Consider the following 24306-nt stretch of genomic DNA (forward strand, 5'->3'; position numbering starts at 1 on the left):
GTGAAATGATCAACCTTGATGGATGAAGTTCCTCTTAGCAGGTCAGAGAGCCAGGACAACCCTATTAGACTGGCTATGGATAATGCCATCTCGATCCAGAGGAGGCAAAACAAAAACATTAACTAAAAAAACCCTTAATAATCTGATGAACATTACATTCACTTTTTTTTAGGTTTTTGCAAGGTAGTGGGGTTAAGTAGCTTGCCCAAAGTCACGCAGATAGGTGATTTTTATTAAGTGTCTGAAACAGGATTTGAACCCAGGTACTCCTGACTCCAGGGCTGGTGCTTTATCCCCTATGCCACCTAGCTGCCCCTTACATTCACTTTTTAAAAGATATCTTTCATGTATTTTTCTCCCTTAATCCTAATTCTCATACAAAAAAATGACTAATTTGCAATCATGTTTGACACAAATAGGTACAATATTATCCTGACTGTTCTCTGCTGAACGTAGGGAAGTGGAAAGGGAAGGTGGAAGGAAATTTTGTAACTTAAAAATATAAATACACATATGAATGAATGCTGCAAATCTTTCATAGCACATATTTGGGGAAATAAAATATCAATTAAAAATAGCAGTCCAGGCCCTACCAGCTAGATAGCAGCCCAGATACCAGGTCTGCTAGATAGCAGAGCAATAGGGAAGGTGCAGACACCAAAGTCTGAGCCCTGGGAACACTAGGGCAACAAACAGAATTGGGTAGGGAAAAACTACTGCATTGGCAAAGCTTGAGCATAAGAGGGGAAAAAAAATCTTTGCATAGGCAACCACCTGGGTTGCACAGGAAACACCTTGGAAATGATAAGCCAGGGACAAGAACTAAACCCTAACAAAAAAATATTGGGACTATATCCCCTATACACCAGGAGCATCAAATTGAGCAAAAAAAAGTGTTAACCATAGAAAGTTACTATGTATATAGGAATGATAAATATGTCATTTCAGAAGAAGAAGCAGTGACAAATTACCTACATGAGAACTCTCAAAGGAATCTATGAAGTGGATTTAACTCCAAAACCCCATGGAAGTGTTTAAGAAAGACTTTAATAATCAAAGCAAAGGAAGAAGAAAAATGGAAGAAAAAGAAATGAGAGCTATGTAAGAGAATGATAAAAAATTGATCAAAGAAATCAACTCTTTTAAAAATAAAAATTGCCAATAAGAAAAGGAATGGAACTGCTCAAAAAGTAGAACTGACCAACTAGAAAAGGAATGAAACTCAACAAAAAGTAAAATTAACCAAATTAAAAAGGAAAAATTCAATTAAAATTTAAATTTACCAACTGAAAAAGAAAACAGAAAAGTTAACCAAAGAAAATAAAACCCTAAAAGTTAAAATTTCACAAACAGAAACTAATGGATCAATGAAACACCAAAATTCCATCAAGCAAAATCAAAATATTAAAAAAAATTGAAGAAAATGTAAAGTTTTAGGGGCAGCTAGGTGGTGCAGTGGATAAAACACCAGCCCTGGAGTCAGGAGTACCTGGATTCAAATCCAGTCTCAGATCCTTAATAATTACCTAGCTGTGCGGCCTTGGTCAGGCCACTTAACCCCATTTGCCTTGCAAAAACCAAAAAAAAGAATGTAAAGTTGTTTTTTTAAAGAAAAAAACAAAGTCAAAAATAGATCCAGTAAAGAAAATTAATGAATTATCAAAACCCAAATGGAGATAAAAGAAAAAGATTCTGGAATATATCTTTCAAGAAATTAATATGAAATACTGTATCAATAGATTAGGAAGACAAAAATACTCCTTGAAAGAATTTATAGAATAATTTCATGAAAATATTCCAGAATAAAATCTATAAAGAATATCAAAACCAAATTCCAGAATTCTCAACTAAAGTAAAATATAGAGACTTCCAGCCAAGGTGCTGGAGCAAAGACAGGCACAGTGCTGAAGTTTCTTATCTTCCTTCATATATAACATGAAACAAACCTCTTAACAGAAATCTGTTCTACAAAACTCAGAAAGAAAAGCCAAGAGAAGAAAATCTATCACAGGTTCTGTCTTCCAAGATCCTGGGTGAGTCCGGGTGCAGAAGGCAAACTCTCCAGGAGCATGGGATTGAGTGAGGGCCTTGGAGCCTGGAATAGGCTGACTAGGTACAGGACTGGAGCCTGGGAAACCTGCGGGCTTGAGAACCAGACTGACTTAATCAGCTGTGGGGCTGGAACCTGGTTGGCCATGGGGCCTCGGCCGCCTAGGGATTAGAGGTACTGGTTGTGGGGCTGACGGTCTGAATTATATCAATAAATGCTGAAAAAGCTTTGACTAAATACAGCACCCATTCCTACTAAAAATACTAGAGAGTGTTGGAATAAATAGACTGTTCCTTAGAACATTAAGCAGTATCTAACTGAAACCATCAACAAGCATTATATTCAATGGGGATAGGCTAGAGGCATACCCAGTAAGATTGGGGTGAAACAAGGATGCCCATTATAACCACTACTATTCAATATTGAATTAAAAATGTTAGCTTCAGCAATAAGTGAAGAAAATAAATTGAAGGAATTAGAATTGGGAAGTAAGAGACAAAACTCTCACTCTTTATAGATGACATGATTGGATACCTAGAGCATCCCAAGAAATCATCTAAAAAACTACTGGAAACCATTAACAACTTCAGTGAAGTCACAGGATATATAATAAACCCTCATAAATCCTCAACATTTCTATATATGACTAGCAAGATAAAGCACAAAGAGCTAGAAAGAGAAATCTCATTCAAACTAAGCTCAGAAAATATAGAATACCTGGGAATCTATGTGCCAAGGCAGACTGAAATCCATTTTGAAAACAATTACAAAGCACTTCTCACACAAATACAATAAAATTTAAATATCTGGGCAAACATCAACTGTTCATGGATATGTCAAGCTAATATAAGAAAAATAACAATTCCACCCAAACTAAATTACCTGTTTAGTGCCCTACCAATCAAAATTCCAAAAAATTACTTTAATGAGTGGAAAATATTGCAATTAAAGTCATGTGGAGAAATAAAAAGTCAAGAATTTCCAGGAACTGAATGCAAAAAAAGGCAAAAAAGGTAGTTTAGCCTTACCAGATCTAAAATTATAAAGCATCAGTCATAAAAACTGTCAAGTATTGGCTAAGAAATAGAGTGGTGGACCAGTGGAATAGAATAGGTGCAATAGCAGGAACTGACTATAATAATCTGTGGTTTGATAAACCCAAAGAGTCCAGCTATTGGGGAAAAACCTCACTCTTTGATAAAAATTTCTGGGAAAAGTGGAAGTTAGTATGGAAGAAACTTAGATTTGACCAGCACCTTACACCCTATACCAAGATAAGATTCAAATGGATAAAGGATTTAGACATTAAAAAAAAATACTATATGCACACTAGAAGATCAAGGAGTAGTATATCTCTCAGATCTATGGAAAGGGAAGCAGTTTATGACTAACAAATATATGGAGAATATCACTAAAAACAAACTAGCTGATTTCTATTACATTAAATTAAAAAGCTTTTGCACAGACAGAACCACTGTAACCAAGATAAAAAAAAAAGTAGTAAACTGGGAAACAATTTTTATAACTACTATTTCTAAAATATACAGAGAACTGAGTCAAATTTTAAAAAATTAAACAAACCATTCTCTAATTGACAAATGGTCAAAAGATATTCAAATGCAATTTACAGATGAGGGAATCAAAGCGATTCATCGGCATATGAAAAACTCTTCTAAATCATTACTTAATAGAGAAATGAAATTTAAACATCTCTGAGGTACCACCTCACACCTCTCAGACTGGTCACTATGACCAGAAAGGATGATGGTCAATTTTGGAAGGAATGTGGAAAATCTGGGACACTAGGTGGAACTGTGAACCCATCCAACCTTTCTTGAGAGCAGTTTGGAACTATGCCCAGAGGGCAACAAAAATGTGCACACCCTTTGATTCAGCAATATAACTACTGGGTCTGTGCCCTGAAGAGATGATACAACAGGGTAAAAACATCACTTGTACAAAAATATTCATAGCAGCCCTGTTTGTGGTAGCAAAGAATTGGAAATCAAGTAAATGTCCTTCAACTGGGGAATGGCTTAACAAACTGTGGTATATGTATATATAGAACACTATTATTCTATTATAAGCCAGGAGGGATGGGAATTCAGGGAAACCTGGAGGGATTTACATGAACTGATCCTGAACAAGATGAGTAGAACCACGAAAACATTGTACACCATAACAGCAACATGGGGGCGATGATCAACTTTCATGGACTCATTCATTCCATCAGTGAAACAATCAGGGACAATTTGGGGCTCTCTGCAAACATCGGTATCCAGAGAAACAATTGTGGAGTTCAAAGACCAAGGACTATTACCTTCAATTTAGGGGAAAAAACTGCTATCTTACTATATAATCTTTCTATCTCTTATACTTTATTTTTCTTCCTTAAGGATATGCTATCTCTCTCATCACATGTAAATCGGTTCAATGTATACCATGGCAATAATGTAAAGACTGGCAAATTGCATTTTGGGGGATGGGGGAGGGAAGTAAGATTGAGGGGGAAATTGTAAAACTCAAAATAAATAAAATCTTTAAAATGAAAAAAAAAAAGATAAATAGAAGATATTTCAAGCAAAAAGAAGAAAATTAAATAAAAGAAAACACATTTAGAATTACACATGATTTTCAGTTTCAAAATTAATGGATCTGAGGGTCTGGAACAGGATCTTCCAAAGGGCAAAGGACCTTGGATTACAATCAAGAATTGACTATCCAACAAATATGTTAGGGGAGGTCTTACAAATTTTTCTGATAAAAATACTAGAATTGAACAGAAAATTCAATCTTTAAATGTAAGACTCAAGACATACATTAAAAATATGACTGGAAGCAACAAAATAAGTCAGTAAAAATCATTAAACTGAATACATCCTTCCAAGGGAAGATAACACTTGCAACTCTTGAGGCTTGAAGGTGGCACAGTGCCTTGAAGTCAGAAGTAGTTGAGTTCAAATCTTACCTCAGACACTTAAGATATACCTAGTTTTGTGATCTTGGGCAAGTCACTTAATTCCATAGCCTTGAAAAAACAAAAAGAAAAACATAGCTAAAGGATTGAATTGCTGAAGGGATTGGACATAGAGGACATGGCTATGTATGGGACATGAAGAAATGTTATTGATTTTGCTTTGGTTGATATTTTGGCTACAATTAGAGGGAGTGTGCTTGTGGGGGGTATAAATGATTCATAAAATGATTTGGTTTTGCATGATGCTTTGGTTATTGAGGATTGTGTTCATAGAGGGTACTTGAAAAGAAGGAGTGGTATAAATCAGCTAAAATTTGATGCTATTTATGATTCTTGAGAAGTGCATTTCTAATGGGCCAGAAAAGGGGAGTATACTTAATTACTATGAGGCAATGCTGCATAAAAATAGGTCAAGTAATTAATCAATCAATCTTTGAGAATGGTTATTCTGACACCAGGTTTGAACTCAGGTCCTCCTGACTCCAGGGTCGGTGCTCAATGCACTATACCACTTAGCAGCCTAAAAGTATATTTTGACAGAGGTATTAAGTACAAGGTATTAAGGTATTAAGTACAAGCAAGACAATAAAGACATGAAAGGAAAGCAGATACTAAGAGAAGTCTAGGCATTAGTACATAAATAGCACCAGGTGAAGAGGCACAAAGACCTATTATAGTAGAAAAAAAAGAAGAGAGACTATGAACACTGAGTAAATTCTATTCTCAACAGATTTGGTCCAAAGAGGAAATAATCCAATTGGGTTTAAATATCTATCTTAACCTATAGGAAATTAGTTTGGGAAAGGGAAAGAAAGGGAAAGAAGGGACAGATAAGAGCGAAGACAAAATTAAATGTAAAATTGAAGTTTAATTAAAAAATATTAAAGGGGAGAGGGAGTCAAATAATTGTGAAGAAAAATATGGGGAGGGGTGGCTAGGTGGCATAGAGGATAGAGCATAGGTCCTGGAGTCAGGATGACTTGAGTTCAAACCCGGCCTCAGACACTTAATAATTACTTAACCCTACTGCTTTGCAAAAAACCAAGTGTGGGGGGGGGGGGGGGAGAAGAAAAGATAAAAGTATAAAAATGGAAAGATAGCATGGAGAAAAAACAGAATTAATAATCTTAACTGTAAATAGGAACAGGAAGAAATCTATACAATGGAAGCAGATATCAGAATATATTAAATAAATAGAAGTAAGAGTGATTTTATAAAAAAAAACGACATAGGCAAACCTTTGGTTCATCTGATGAAAAGAAAAGAATACCAAATTGCCAGTATCATAAAGGGAAAGGGTGAATTCACCACCATTGAGGAGAAAATTTAAAACTAATTTACAGATATTTTGCCCAACTCCATATCAATAAATTTGACAATCTGCCTGAAATGGATATTTAAAAAATATATAAACTACTGAGGAAGAGGAAATAAAATACTAAAATAATAACATTTCAGAAAAAGAAGTTGAAGAAAACATCAAAAATTTCCCCAAGAAAAATATCTCCAGGCCTAGATGTAGTTACATGTGAATTCAACCAAACATTGAAGGAAAAACTAATTCCAATTATACATAAACTATTTTTGAAAATAGGAGGAGTTCTAACAAATTCTTTTCATGTCATCAATATGATACTGATACATCAACCAGGAAGAGAAAAATGGACAGAGAGGGAAAATTATAGACCATCTTCCAATTGAACATTGATGCAAAACTCTTATATAAAATTTTAACAAGAGATTACACCATGTTATTACTAGGATAGTTCCCGATGATCAGGTAGGCTTTACACCAGGTTGGCAGAGATGACTCACTATTAGGAAAACACTCAACACAAATAACAAAATAACAAAATAACAAAAGCAATAGAAATTATATGATTATCTCAAGAAATGCTAAAAATTCCTTTGACAAAATACAAAACCCATTCCTATTAAAAACAGTATAGAGTATAGGAAAAACGGAGTATTCCATAAAATAATAAGCAGTAGCAGTATCTATCTAAAGCCATCAACAAACATTATATATAATGGTGAAAAATAGGAGTATTTCCAATAAGATCTGGGATGAAACAAGGAAGCCACTTATCACCATGACTATTCAATTAGAAATGTTAACTTTAGCAATATAAGAAGGAATATAATGGAATTTAAAATAAAGCCACATAAAATATTAGCATTTCAATAAATGAGCAACAAAGCCTAAGGGCAAGAGCTAGAAAGATAAATTCCATTTAAAGTAACTGTAAACAACAAACACAGATACTGAATGAACACAATTATAAAATAACTTCACACAAATAAAGTCAGAGCTATACAAATTGAAATATGTCAGTTGCTCATGGTTAGGCCAAGTCAATATGATAAAAATGACAATTCTGCCCAAATTAAATGCTTATTCAGTGCCATACCAATCAAACTACCCCAAAAATACTTTACAGAGCTAGAAAAAAATAACAAGAAAATTCATCTGGAACAAAAAAAATGTGAAGAATATAAAGTTATTTGATGAAAAAAATGAAAAGAAATGTAGATTAACTGTACCAGATCTAAAACTAAGCTCTAAAGCCACAGTCTTCAAAACTGTCTGGGAAGCAGTAGTGGACCAGTAGAATAGAATAGGTACTAAAGAAATAGTTGCAAATGACTAGGGCAATGTACTGTGAGAAACCCAAAGACATTAGCTTCTGATATAAAAACTTATTATTTAACAAAATCTACTGGGAAAAATGGAAAATAGTATGGAACAAATTAGGCACTAATAAAACCAAGGTAGTCAAGATTAGAAGGAAAACAGAAATATAGGAAACATTTTCCACAGCTAGTGATTCTAAAAAAAGGTCTCATTTTTAAAATATGTAGAGAATTGAATCAAATTTATAAGGTTACAAATTATTCCCCAATTGATAAATAGTTAAAAGTTATGAACAGAAAGTTTTCAAATGAAGAAATGAAAGATATATATATATACATATATATATATATATATATATATATATATATAAATGCTACAAATCATTTTTGCTTAAGGTAATGCAAATTAAAACAATTATGTGGCACCACTTTAAATCTATCAGACTGTCTAAAGTGCCAAAAAGGGGAAAATGATCAATGCTGGAGAGGTTGCACTGTTGGTAAAGTTGTGAACTACTGCAAACATTCTGGAGAAAAATTTGTAACTATGCACAAAGTGTAGTAAAACTGATTATACTCTTTGACCCAGAAGTACCAATGCTAGGGCTATATCTAAAAGAAATCATAAAAATAGAAAAGTTCTTACATTTTCAGAGCTAATTGTTGCCCCTCTTTTTTGTGACAAAGTATTGCAAAATGAAAGGGTGCCCATCAATTTTGGAATGACTGAAAATATTATGGCATATGGATATTATTCAGTACTATTATTCTATAAGAAACCTTGGGTGGTTGAACTTTAAAGAAGCATGAAAAGAATTACACAAACCGATGCTGACTGAAGGGCGAAGAACCAAGAGAACATTACTCATATTAACAACAACATCAATTATGATTGATGCAGCTCCTTTCAGTAGTTTAAAGGTCTAGGATAACCCTGAGAGATGTATTATGGAAAATGTCATACACATCCATGGGTAAAAAAAAGAAACCACAGAATCTGAATGCATCAGACCTAGGATAGAACTTTAGGTAACAAGCTAGAAGAAGATTGAGCAAAAGAGAATGAGAAAACGACACTTTATGTTGGGGAAGAACCCAGGAAAAAGCATTGTCATGAAAATCTAGAGACAAGGGAATTCAGGAAGAAAGACCAATATATAGAGTTTGAAGAAAGTTCCAGAAAAAAAATGAATAGTGAACAATGGTCTTCAGTATTCGCTCTTAAAAATCATTGGTAACTTTGGCTAGGGCAATTTCAGTTAAATGATGAGATCAGAAGTATAGTGTGAATGATAAAATATTTTATGCTTATATGGAAAAATATTCTCTATTTAAAATATGTGAAGAAAATGCTGTTAAGAATAAATAATATTAAAAAAGATTTCATTATGATTTTGCCTTGCCTTAAGTATATTGTCAACTATCTTTACTAGAAACAAATATGACTTGAAAGTTAAGGAGACATTTAAAGTTTTCAGAAAACCCAAATAGCATGTTATCATTTTGTGGAAATAAATGACCTCACAATTATAAGTCCATTGTAGAATATTTTAAATGATTTTTCATCTTGTGGAATTTTTTTCTAATTATTATACGCATGCATGTATGCACACATGTATTAGATACACATACTTAGACATATATATGTATATAATAATTATACATATATATGATTAGATAAAGGTATAGTACTATACTTCTATGACAATAAGTATAAAATTCATGCAAAGAAAAAGGTTATATATTCCATATTAACATTTTTATTTTTTTTTATTTTTGCAAAAGAATGGGTTTAAGTGATTTGCCCAACATCATACAGCTAAATCTAAGTATTAAGTGTATGAGGCTGGATTTAAACTCATGTCCTCCTGGTCCCAGCCCTGTGCCACCTAGCTTCTCCCCTCACATTAAACTTTTCCTGACATGGCTTCCTGACTTCCACACCCCTGACTGGACCCAAGCTTTGCAAATTCAGCTCCCTCTCTCCACTACAATGCAATGTGATTGTCCCCAGTTACCCCCAACAAATCTTTTGGGCCTGGGAAAATAAAAGGTACTGGGGCAGAATGTTTTGTACCTAATACCAGGAAAGTAACCAGATGTTCATTTGACCAGATGTTTAGACATGTTTCTGGGAGGAAGTCTGGGACACCACTGTCTAACAAACTGAAAATAATTACCCCTGCATACTTACTGAAGATCCTTGCTATTTTCGAAGAAGCTAAATGTCCTTTCTTCAACAATGAGTGTTTCAGTTAATCTTCAAATTGAATTGGAATTGAGAACATGATGACATTGTTGCCATGCCTACAAGAGGGGGTCAAAATGAGCCAATGGATAAAAGTGATGCATTCAAATATATTGGTCTCTTTGAAATAAGATGCTTCAATTATAAATCTATTGAGAAAAAGTTGTGACTGTGTATATCAAGAGACTGACAGTCTGACATTGAAGATCTTTAGAAAGAATATTTTTTAATTAACACCAGCATGATACCAATATGGGTATACAATTTCAAAATTGTAAAATGGACAAGAACCAATTTAAAAATTGTCCTAACAAACAAACAAACAAACACTCAACAACAACAACAACAGCAACAAAACCATATGATATAACTGGAATACAGATACAATAGAAATATTAACACATTCCGAAAAAAGAGTAAAAAAAAAACCAAATATACTCTCATATCACTTGATAAATAGAAATGCATGTGAAACAAACCTGTCTCATTTCATCATTCAATAGTAAAAGTTGACAAGAAGTTCATAACTTGCCTATAGTTGAAAGTGCCTTACCTGGGGTGGCTAGGTGGCGCAGCAGATAAAACACTGGACCTGGAGTCAGGAGTATCTGGTTTTAAATCCGGTCTCAGACACTTTATAATTACCTAGCTGTGTGGCCTTGGGCAAGCCACTTAACCCAGCTTGCCTTGTACAAACCTAAAAAAAAAATGCTTTACCTGTGTTTGGAACATATGAAATGGCTAACATCCACGAAAAAAATCAAAGACCCCTCCATAGCTGATATCCAAAAGAACTCAGCCAAAATATGTCAACCCAGAAGTGTCCAACTAAGAGATGGGTCATGTAGTTTTGCTTATAGTATCAGAAGAATTTATGATGACAATTCAGGATAAGATTATCAATACCTGAATTTTATACATTATCCTGAAGGAGTCCAGAATTAGTAATAAACCCAGATTCTGCATTGAGTAGAAATTGTGCAAAACATCATATAGACTGCAAAAATGCTGCACTGACTTAATTTCCAATAAGATATGAACTGGTGGATGGAATGTGAAGCTTGTTATCTTTGAATAAATAATAGATAAAAATGCCAGAGCATAATTATAGACCTCAAAATATCTCCAAGAACTCAATAAATAACTTTAGCTGGAATTGGAATGTTACTACAACTGACCACCGCCCTTGATTCATAAAAATTGAATGATCTTTGATCCATAAAAAAATTGTAGAAAGGTTAATAGATGTCCCTAAAAGATAGCCCAAGCTTTATTATATAAAAATATTAAAAAATACTTAATATGAGAAATCTAATTCATCTGTTTACAGGATGAAGCGCATTTCTTCTTCCTCATCCTGTTTGCTCCTGAAATGGTTCCCAAAATGTTTTCAGTTTTTAGGTGTCTATAGAAAATACTATTATTTCCCAACATTTTTTTTTATTTTTAAGTGACAATCATTTTTATTTCTGTGATAGATTACAGATCATTAACTATGAAAGGATATTTGCAGAACAGTGACTTCTAGAACCATTGCTATGTGACCTCCACAAAAATAAAAGACTAATATAATTATTGAAAATTGCATTTATAATTCTGATAATAATATTACTTAAAATCTACCCAAAACTTAAATCTAACAAAATAAAACTTTTTCATTAACAATAAATCTGGGATAGCTAAGTGGCACAGTGGATAGAGCACCAGCCTTTGACTCAAAAGAAATTGAGTTCAAATTCAGCCTCACACATTTAATAATTACCTAGCTATGTGATCTTCAGCAAGTCACTTAAACACATTGCCTTGGGAAAAAAACACCAAAAACCAAAAGAAAATAAATCAATGAAGTAAGTACTACAAAATATTTTAATCTATATTTGACAGAGAGTAAAAAAGTACTAGATGACTCAGTGCAGGAGGGCCTGAGTTTAATTTCTTTTTCAGATACTTAATAGCTATTTGACCCTGCACAAGTTAACTTCTTTTTTTTTAAGGGTTTTTTTTTTTTTTTGCAAGGCAAATGGGGTTAAAGTGGCTTGCCCAAGGACACACAGCTAGGTAATTATTAAGTGTCTGAGACCGGATTTGCACTCAGGTACTCCTGACTCCAAGGCCGGTGCTTTATCTACTATGCCACCTAGCCGCTCCTACAAGTTAACTTCTTTCATATCTAGTCTCTTTCCTCAAAACTGGAAATGATACTAGCACATATTTTCCAGGGTTTTCTTGAGGACCAAACACAAGATAATCTATGCAACACACTTTGCAAAGTTTAAGAATTATATATCATAATGATTATGTTGAAGGTTTTATTTACATATATATATATGTACATAGATTGATTAAAATGCTGAATAATGATGAGGATAATAAATATGATGATGATGATGATGAAGATGATGATAATGGCAGTGGTGGTAGTGGTGGTGGTGATTGGTAGTGATTGGTGGTAGTGGTGGTAGTGGTGGTTGATACTAAGTAACTAACCGATAATCAAATTAGCAAGAGGCAAGATTTGATTCCTCTGGCTTCCCTACTTCATGTTCATACTCATCCAATTACAACAAACTTACTAGCAAACTATTGCAGAAAAAAAAAATTGATTGCAATGTTGCTAGCAAAATGTCATGTACATAAAAAGAACCCCATTAATCATATATATTAATGCAACAATAAAATATCAATTTCCTCATAAAGTCCAAATAACAATATATAGACTTTTGTAATCATTATAAAAAAAGCATTTCTGCATTCACATTACCTAAGGCAGTGAATACTATTCACAAATTTCTATTTTATTTTCACCTTTTCATGGTATATGCAAAAGGAAATACACAAGAGATCTGCTATATAGATGTTGTTGCATCCAAATTTTGCTAAATCTGAGTTGAAGTTTATTACACTTAAAGAACAAATGAACAGTTGATGATCATCAATTTTAAGGTAATTCAACTGATCAGTAAATCAATTTTTACCTAGGATCATTAGATTTTAGAAATCTGAAGAAAGATTTAAACCTATAGTCATATTTCCAAAAGATGTTATGCAAGATTAAGTCTTTAGACATATATTGCAGAGATTAAATGCATGTCTATAAATTTTCCCTTGTCTGTATCTGTATATAAACAGCATTCAGCTCATGATGACTGGATTTGTGGAAGTCGTCTGAATATTATTATCTGATCATCTGTCTTCATTGCCCCCTGTAGTGACAACCAGGTTTTGACAAAGCTAGGATACTTATACCCCTTTAAGTTTTTCAAAGGAAAGGAAGGAAACAAACATTTATTAAGGATACACTATGCACAGACCACTGTGCTAAGCACTCTACTAATATTTTCTTAATCATCAGAACAGTGAGGTAGGTGTAATTATTTTTTACATTTAGTTGAGGAAACTGAAGTGGTTAAGTGACTTAGGTAAGCCCAAAATAACTTACCTAATAAATGTCTAAAGCTACATTTGAATTCAGATCTTACTGACTCTAGGGTCAGTGCCCCAGCCACTGCACCACATAGCTGCTTCATTTAATAACTATTCCCTTTTCCTTTATTGAGCTGCACAATGGAGGCATCTTTGAATTTGGGGGGAATGACCTCTTCATGCCATATAACATGTAAAATTTCAGTCAGTTTTTGGATGAGAAATGGACCCCCCACCTTCTAGATATGGTTTTAAAATTATTTAATCATTTATATATGTTTTATAATTTATTGTTCATATGTTAATTATCATATATGTAAAATTTAAGGTTATGGACACCCATAGTGTGTATCTATTTTTCTTTTGAATTCTTTTTTAAGAGAAACATTTTTATATTAAACATATACCATAATCTAAATAGCTCTGAATATGACCAAGTATCAGGAGTACTTTTCCTTCTCAATCTTTACTTCTTCTGTAGTAAAGTTTCTAGGTTCCTTAGAAAATTATACAATTGGTCTGCAAGCCATTCACTCCTTTTAAAAACATGGATTGTCACTGATATTTTGTTACTTTTTTCATTTTTTATGTTCTCATGGTCCACAAAGGTCTACTTACTATTCCACACCTATTTCTAATAAACTATATTATCTTTCCAAAAATTATAAATCTATTAATGCAACTTAACTTCTAACATTCAACTTATAGGCTTAAGCAACTTTTATGGAGAATTAAGAGTTTAAGTATCTCACCCAGGGTCACACAGTATTTATCAGAAGTGGGGTTAGAACTAAGATCTTTTTAATCTCAGGTTCATCTCTATACTTGCTGTCTCATGCTGTTTTGTCTTGTGTGTACATATAAGCATTTTTATACACATTCGTAAATGATGAGTGGAACAGTAGGAAAGAAAAGTTGATTTGGCACAAGAGGACTTGATTTCTGGCCTACTTAGTCCATATGTTGGTTTGTGATTTGATGGTGTGGTGCAGGCTGATGGATTATCTGTGTCTTCTTAGTGTTAATTGTTAGACCAAAATCAGCACAAGCAGCAGAAAATTACTCCATACTTGTTGTGTCTCAGCTTCAGAGACTGCATTGAGTGCACAATCATCTGCAAACAGAAGATCATGCACCAACACTGCTCCACTTTGATCTTGACTTAAAACCTTTACAAGTTAGAGAATTTGCCATCAGTGTTGTAGCTGACCTTGAGGCCATGTTCATCCTCAATGAAGACATTTGATAATATGGCTGAAAACATCATGCTACAAAGTGTAGGAGCAAAGACACATCCTTATTTCACTCTATCAGTGACTGGGGAAATCTAAAGAGCATTGTCCACTATCCAGAACCCCAGAATGCATGTCATCATGAAATTGATGTACAATATTGATGAAGTTCTCTGAGCAACCAAATTTTGTTATAATTTTCCATAAACTCTTGTGACTGATGGTATCAAAGACCTTGGTCAGATCCATAAATGCTGTATACAGACTTCTTCTGTTCCTGGCATTTTTCTTGGAGATGCTGGGCAGTAACTATCATATTGACTGTTCCTCTACCCTTTCAGAAGCCACACTGGCTCTCAGGAAGGTGACCAACTACCACGTGAAGTATCAGTCTATTGAGATAGTCTGGCAAGGAATGACTAAAAGAGAAATATCCCTGTGATTGTCACAGGAAAATTTATTCCCTTTACCTTTATAGAGCTGGACAATGGAGGCATCCTTGAATTCTTGTGGGATAACTTCTTCATGCCATATAACCTGTAAAATTTCAGTCAGTTTTTGCATGATAAATGGACCCCCACCATCTAGATCTCAGCTGGAATAGAATCAGCACCGGGTGTTTTGCCACTTGAAAGGAGCCTGATGGCATTCAAAACCACTTCTTCAGTTGGAATTTCAGCTAGGGACATATTGACTTCAACTTCAGGAAAGTGGTCAATAGCTTCTGCATTGATTGATGATGGTCTTTTAAGAAGACTATGGAAGTTTTCAGCCCATCTCTCTAGGATTGTGTCCTTATTGTTAATCCATGTGGATCCATCAATACTTAGTAGCTGAGATGCACCATATGTCTTTGACATATAAATAGCTTTCAGGGCATCCTAAAATCATTTTGATTTGTTACTGTCTGCATAAAATTGAATTTCATCTGTCTTCTTACTAAGTCAAGAGTTGTGTTTCTATAAGCTTTGCTCTTCTTAGAAATGGATGAACTATCCTGCTGGTAAAGCCTGTGGAGTTCTCATTTTTCATTTATCAGCTTCTGTATTTCCTCATATTTTCATTGAACCAGTCTTGGTATTTGATAGTGTTCTGGCCCAGATGAGAAATGCAGTGCTGTACACCAGATCTCTGAAAATTGTACACTCCTTTTCTGCTCCACTGTTACCAACTATGTGTTGGTTCAGTTTTCCCTATGTGGAATCATATATGGAACCATTGATTACATCAAATGAGAAGTTTTACATACTGTGGACAAGTTCACTTTATTTGACAATTTCCTTTCCAAGGAGTTACACATAGACAATGAGGTTGACATTCACATTTCCAAAGCTAGTTCAGTATTTGCGAGACTCCAAAAGAAAGAATGGGAGGGAAGAGGTATTAGACTGACTAGCAAAGCAAAGTTCTACAGAGCCATTGTGTTGACTTCATTATCATATGCCTGTGAAATCTGGACAGTCTGCCAATGCCATGTCAGAAAACTGAATCGCTTCCATTTAAATTGTCTGAGGTAGATTCCAAAGATCGCCTGACAGGAGAAAGTAACAGACACTGAGGACCTTTCTCGAGCTAAACTGCCTAGTATTCCAACAATACTACAGACAGTAGGCTGGACATGTTTTTAGAATGCCAGATGTACACTTGCCAAAAAAACCCAACAATTTTATGGAGAAAACAAAAAACAGGGTAAGCACTCATGAGAGGGTCAGAAGAAGCAACATGGAGACACCCTGATGGTCTCATTGAAGAACTTTAGAATTGAGTGTACATCATGGGAAGCACTGGCAGAGGACTGACCAGCATGTCATACTCTCATCAGTGAGGGTGCTGTACTCTATTAGGAAAGCAGAATTGAAGCAGCTCAAAGGAAATGTGACATGCATAAGCCTAGAGTATCCATCCCAGGTGTTCACGTGAACTATTTGTGCCAAAACTGTAGTAGAGCATTCTGAGTTCACATTGGTCTGATCAGCAATAGTCAGAAATGCTGTAATTTTTCACAAACATAGTTACATCATTCTAGTTTTCTTTGATAATGAAGGTCAAGAACCAGTTAGGGATAAGAGGAGCACTCTCTGTTAAAATGAAATTAAGGGGGAGGGAGGCTAGGTGGCATAGTGGATAAAGCACCGGCCTTGGAGTCAGGAGTACCTGGCTTCAAATCCAGTCTCAGACATTTAATAATTACCTAGTCGTGTGGCCTTGGGCAAGCCACTTAATCCCATTTGCCTTTCAAAAACCTAAAAAAATGAAATTAAAGGGAGGACTTCAAGGATGGAGCCAAGATTGTACCATGAAACTAGAAGGTTCCTACAATTTTCCCTTACACAATGTTCAATGAAGAATCTATCCAGACATTAAAGATAAAGATCCCACCAAAAAAAAGATCAAAATATGTTTTCAACTGTTGACATTATGGAGGATCTTCAATGAAGGTTAGTCTCTTCAGATGAAAAAAAAAGAAGTAAAGCCCAGCTAGGCAGGCAAGTGGGGAAAGCCACTGGAAGGCTTCTAGTTACATTGTAGCCCAGGTCTTAGCATTCAGATAGCAGGTAAATGACAAGAGTTTGAACCTGGGGACCATTTGGGGCATTAGAAAGAATTTGGTTGGGAACAAATGATTACAAAGGCAGAGCCTGGAGATAAAGGAGGAAACAAACCAATGAATAGACAGCACCTTGAAAAGCTATAAGTCAGGGATCAGAGCCCCTAGCCCCAGCACAAAAAGTTCAGGAAACTTTCTATACTCCAAGAGCAGAGCTCACTAATCAAAATAAGCTAAAAACAAAAAGTACTAACCATAGAAAGCTACTATTAAGATAGAGATGATAAAAATGCCATCTCAGACGAAAGTAGTGGCAAATTACCTACATGGGTTGGCTCAAAGAAGTTTATGAATTGGACTCCAATCCAAAACCTCATAGAACAGCTTCAAAAAAATTTTAAAACCAAAGAAGAGAGGAAGAAATAAAAGAGATAAAAAGAAATAAGATCCAGGTAGGGAATTTATAAAAATACTGACCAATGAATTCAACTCCTTGAAATGTAAATAATCAACTGAAAAAGTATATAACTCACTCATCAAAAAATAAAATTGAGGACTTCTGGCCAAGAAGGCAGAGAGCAGACAGGTACTGTGCTAAATTCTCCTAGTTTCCCCTCAAAAATAACTTTAAAGAAACCTCTTAGTAATTCGATTGACAAACCCCAGAAAAAGAAGCTAGGAGAAGAACAGATACCAACAAGTTGTATCTTAGTCTCAGGGGATTGTGGGTAAACCAGGCATGGACAAGAGAGGGCAAGTGCAGGGACATCATTGGGGTGAGGCCAGAGGACCTAAGAGCCTGGAAGTTTTGGTGAGTGGTGATCCAAGGATCAACTTTAGCCTCTGAATCTTTGGCCAGGGGAGTGGAGCTCTGGTGAGTCACAGTCGGACCAGAAGTCAAGTTCCAGCAAGAGAGTTGCAGAGCACACCTGGAAATCAACTTGTTGGGTGCTGAACCTAAGCTCCAAACTTTTAGCAGAGCACACTTCTCAGAACAAATGGTAACCACCTCGCCACCCCCTCAGACTCAAGTATGGGCAGCAGAGCCCCCTCAGCTGAAAGGGAGATTAACTACCTCCCCCCAGGGACCAGGTAATTGTTCAAAGTCAACTCAGATCCTGCTGTCTGGCCTCAAGCCCTCCAGGATTAGGGAGAGGGCCTCAAACCCTCCAGAGAAAGTAACCAGAACTTCTAACTGGCCAGTCCACTTGGAATTACTAAAGCAAGAGAATAAAACATCTACAGTTTTCAAAAGCAAACCTCTGAGAGCCACCCCCTCCACCAACACAGGATCCTAGGAAAATGAAGAAAGCCTAGTGAAAGGGGGGAAGAAATGCTTAGAAAATAGATTCTAAACCAGAGAGATCTAGAAGCTCTGAGGAGAATATGAATTGGTCTCCAGTCCAGAAAGACTTCCTTGAAGAAATCAGGAAGGAGTTCAAAAATCAACTGGAAAAATTGAGAAAAGAATCTCAATAGAAAATTAACATGTTGCAAGAGAAAATTAACATCTCACAACAAGAAAACAAATCCTTAGAAAATACATTTGGAGGAGTGCCTAGGTGGTGCAGTGGATAGAGCATCAAACCTGGAGTCAGGAGTATCTGAGTTCAAATCTGGCCTCAGATACTTAATAATTACCTAGCTATGAGGCCCTGTGCAAGTCACTTAACAATAATGCCTTGCAAAAAACATTAAAAAAAAAGAAAATACAATTGGACAAATGCAAAAAAGAAAGTAATTCTCTCAAAACTACACTTGGGAAAATGGAAAACTCCTTCAAAATTGACAAATTGGAAAAGGAGTTTCAAAAGATAAATGAAGAAAATTCTTCTCTAAAAAAAAATGGAGTCTGTGGAAACTAGTGACTTCATGAGACAATAAGTTTCTGTTAAACAAAACCAAGAGATTGAAAAAAAAGAAGATAAGGTAAAATATCTCATGAGCAAAATGACTGACCTTGAGAAATGATCAAGAAAGAACAGCTTGAGAATGATGGTGTCTTCCTGAAAACACTGAAAAGGAAAAAAAGCCTGGACTTAATCTTACACGATTTAGTGATGGAAAATTACCCTGATATCATGGAATCAGAGGGCAAAATAGTTATTGAAAGAATACATTGATCCCCTCTGGAAAGGGATCCTAAAATGAAAACACCAAGGAATGATGTGGCCAAATTCCAAAACTATCAGATAAAATAGAAAATCCTGCAAGCAGCCAGAAAGAAAAAAGTTTAAATCCCAAGGAGCCACAGTAAGGATTATGCAGGACCTGGCTGCAACAACATGAAGAGAGTAAAAGGCCTGGAATGAGATATTCCAAAGAGCAAGGGAGCTTGGAATGCACCCAAGAATCCACTACCCAGCAAAGCTGAGACTTCTCTTCCAGTGAAAAAGATTTACATTTAAGGAAATGTAAGACTTCCAACATTGTCTGATGAAAAAAGCAGACTTAAAGAGAATATCTTGACATCAAACAGGAGGAGCAAGAGACTCATGAGAAGGTTAAAAAAAAAGGTAAAGGAAAAAACTTCTATCCAATAAGATGAAACAGCCTATATCCCCTCCTGGGAGAAAGATTATCATAACTCTTGAGAATTCTAACTCTATTAGGGAGAATATACATAGCCAGAAGTGATGGACACTCATGACTTATCTGTGAAACTGTTATATGATAAGATGAAAATGGCTATATGCCTATCAGGGAGAAAGACTCTAATAACTCTTGACATTTCTAACTCTATTAGAGAAAAATATACTTAGCCAGAAGTGATGGACACTTATAACTTTTCTGTGACTCAGATAGAATGATTTAAAAACAATAACTCCTTAAAAGGCGGGACAGGAAGGAGATGGGAGGATAGAGGAGACTGAATGGGGTAAATCTCATTACATTAAGAGGTACAAAGGACCTACTGCATTAGAGGACAAGAAGGGAGGAGGTGATAACCACCTGAATATTCCTATTATCAGATCTGGAATAAAGTTAAGTTACACACACTCAGTTAATTTAAGAAACTTATCTTACATTTCAAATATTAAAAGGGGAAAAAGGAGGGGGGATAGGGGAGGGGGAGAAAAAGTGAACTAACAGAAGGAAAGGAAGAAAGAAGAAAGGGGAAAAGGGAAAGAAGAAAGAAAGGGGAGGGGAGTTGATATAGGATGACAAACACACTGAAGGTGGCCACATTCAGAAACAAAATACTGGGAAATATAGATAAAATGAAAAGAGAAAATAAAAACAGAGGGAAGATAGCATGGAGGGCAATAAAGAGTTAACAATTATAACTTTGAATGGGATAAACTTTGAATGGGATGAACTCTCCTTTAAATCATAAATGAATAGCAGAGTAGATTAAAAACCAGATCCTATAATATGCTGCTTAAATTTGAAGCAGAGAGACATGTATAGAGTAAAGGTAAAAGATACAGCAGAAAGACTTAAAAAGAGAAGTCCTATTCAAATAAACCTCAGAAAATATAAAATACCTGGGAGTCTACCTGCTACTTCAGACTCAAAAGCTTTTTGAAAAGGATCACACAACACTTCTCACACAAATAAAATCAGATTTAAATATCTGGGCAAACATGAAGTGATCATGGATAGGTTGAGCTAATTTAATGAAAATGACAGTACTATCAAAACTAAACTACTTGTTTAGAGCTCTACCAATCGAAATTCCAAAAAAATATTTTAATGAGTTAGAAAAAAATTGAAATTAAATTCATATGGAGAAATAAATCTCAAGAATTTCCAGGAATTAGATGGACAAAAGTGTATCAAAAGGTGGCTGAGCCTTACCAGATCTAAAATTGTATTATAAAGCAACAGTCATCAAAACTGTCTGGTATTGGCTAAGAAATAGAGTGGTGGATCAGTGGAACAGACTAGGTACAATAGCAGGAAATGATTATAGTAATTTGCTGTTTGATAAACTCCCCCAAAATCAAGCTATTGGGATAAAAAGTCTCTCTTTGATAAAAACTGCTGGGAAAATTGGAAGTCAATATGGAAGAAACTTAGATTAGACCAAAACCTCACATCCTAAACCAAGATAAGGTCAAAATGAATACAAGAGGCAGACATAAAAAAACAATATTATAAGCAAAATAAGAGATCAGGGAATAGTGTACCTGTCAGATCTATGGAAATGGAAGCAATTTATGACCAAGGAAAAGATAAAGAATATCATTTAAAACAAACCTGACAGTTTTGACTACATTTAAGTCAAAAGCTTTTGCTCAAACAAAACCACTGCAAACATGATCAAAAGAAATGTAAATTGGGAAACAATTTTTACAAATAGTACTTCAGACAAAACTAATTTCTAAAAATATACAGAAAACTGAGTCATATTTTAAAAAAGCAAACCATTCCCCAAATGGACAAATGATATGCAAAGGCAATTTACAGATGAGGAAATCAAAGCAATATGTAGTCATATGAAAAATTGCTCTAAATCACTACTTATTAGAGAAATGCAAATTAAAGCATCTCTGAGGTACCAGCTCACACCTCTCAAACTGGCCAGTATGACCAGGAAGGACAATGATCAATGTTGGAATGGATGTGGGAACTCTGGGACACTAATACATTGTTGGTGGAGCTGTGAACTCCTCCAACCTTTCTGGAGAGCAATTTGGAATTATGCCCAAAGGGCAACAAAAATCTGTATACCCTTTGATCCAACAATACCAATACTGGGTCTATACACTGAAGATATTATGAAAAAGGGTAAAAACATCACTCGTACAAAAATATTCATAGCAGCCCTGTTTGTGGTGGCAAAGAATGACAAATTCAATGAATGTCCTTCAATTGGAGAATGGCTTAACAAATTGTGGTATATATATATATATATATATATATATTATATATATATATATATATATATATATATATGTATATATCACATGGAACACTACTGTTATATTCAAAACCAGGAAGGATAGGAATTCAGGGACACCTGGAACGATTTGCATGAATGATGCTGAGCAAAAGGAAAAAAAAAACGAGAAAAATATTGTACACCTTAACAGCAATATGGGAGTGATAAACTTGATGGATTTGTTCATTCCATCAGTGCAACAATCACGGACATTTTGGGGCTATCTGTGATGTAGAATACCATCTATATCCAATGAAAGAATTGTGGAGCTTGAACAAAGACCAAGGACTATTACCTTTAACTTAAAAAACATTATCTTACTAGGTAATCTTTCTCTCTTATCCTTTTTTTTTCTTCCTTAAGAATATGATTTCTCTCTCATTGCATTCAACTTTGAACATTGTATACCATGGAAATAATGTAAAGACTTGCCTTCTGTGGGGAGTGGGGGGGAGGGAAGCAAGATTAGGGGAAAAATGTAAAACTCAAAATAAATAAAATCTTTCTTAAATAAAAAAAAAATTGACCAACTGGAAAAGGAATGAAACATCCAAAAATCAAATTGATCAACTCAAAAGGCAATGCAACTCAGCAAACTGCAAAATTAACCAACTGGAAAAACAAACACATATTCTAACTAGTTATCTAAATAGATCAAAATAACTAATAAATTAGCTAAAGCTATGTGAAGAAAATAAAATCTTAAAATTTAGAATTGGATAAATGGCACTCAATGAATCTATAAGACAGAAAGATTCCATCAAACAAAATCTAAATACTGAAAATGTTGAAGAAATCATAAAGTAATTCAGGAAAACCAATCAACCTGTAAAATAGATCCAGAAGAGAAAATTCATGAATTATTGATCTATAAGAAAGCCTAGATCAAAAAAGTGCCTGGAAAATGAAATGGAAGCTCTGAGGAGCAGTATCATTTCTGGCCTTAGGAAATCAGGGGCCCTGAGGAACAGTATCAATTGCAATTGCATGGAATCAAACTCTCTCTTAGGTTTGAACCAGAGTCCAAAACAGGAGAATAATGATGCCATCTACCTAAGATCTTACCCCTTTAGAAGGCGGGGTAAGAATCCCCAAACCCCCAGAACTAACTCTCAAAACAGCAATTTGAAAAAATCCAAAATTTGAAATATTGTTCTTCCTCAATGAGGGGAATAAAGACCAATATTGACATGAAGTTCCAAAGCAGGACATAGGGTACAAATATGAGTCAAAAAAGCAAACAAATAAACAAAAACCTGATCATAAAAACCTACTATGTCGACAAAAACATTAAGAAACAATCTCAGATGAAGAAAATAAAGTCAAAACTACAACAAGTTTGCTACAAACTATGAGGTAGGCAGAATTAACGCAGCTCAAAGGAAATATGATATATGTACGTTTAGAGTACCCACCCAGGTGGTCATATGAACTATTTGTGCCCAACTTGTGATGGAACATTCTGAGCTTATATTGGTCTAATCAGTCATAGTCAGACACACTGTAATTTGTCTAAAATATAGTGATGTCATTTTGGTCTTCTGCAATTACGAAGGACAAGAACTATGTGACTTTAAGTAAGTCACTTAATTTCTCTGAGTTTCGGTCCATGAATATATTCTAAAACGTACAGTGATTACCCAATTATACTTATCCCTTCCACATTGTGATCTGCCCCATTGTAGTTTCTATTTGTTATAAGTGGGACTAAAAAATTAAATTGGGATTTTGGGGGACTTTTACAAATGTTTAGCATATAACATAGAAAAAGTTTAGGAACTCAGAAGTGCATTTTATCTATCTATCTCTCCATATACATACATATGTATACATCCATACATACATATTTATACACATATATATCTTACATAATATCACATAATCTCAATATCAATGTATTTTATTTTTAATAGCATTAAAAGTCAGACCTCTTAAATGAAGGGAAGGTCAAAAATACTTTTGTGAATTTTCTTCTGGAAGAGATAGCTATAAATAAGAACATCCTTGATGTAAGATATATGTCATTTCAGGTTCTCCTTCTGACACAAACTAAATGTTTCACTATCAGTAAATCACTTAACCTCTTTCTATTTCACTTGAATAAAATTATTTACTTCTCTAGTCTTTATAAGTTAAAGAGAAGTTATACTTGTAGAGGGACTTTCCATGCCAAGCACTTACTACATTGATAAAGTTGCAAAAGAGAGAAAAAAATATTTTTATTGTCTGACCATTAAATGTAGGCACTGGACACATCTACTACAAATAACCTCTGTTCTATACTTTGTTATATTACAAAATTTGTT

Source organism: Macrotis lagotis, chromosome 8 (genome assembly GCF_037893015.1).
Source record: "Macrotis lagotis isolate mMagLag1 chromosome 8, bilby.v1.9.chrom.fasta, whole genome shotgun sequence".
In the NCBI taxonomy this organism is placed as follows: domain Eukaryota; kingdom Metazoa; phylum Chordata; class Mammalia; order Peramelemorphia; family Peramelidae; genus Macrotis; species Macrotis lagotis.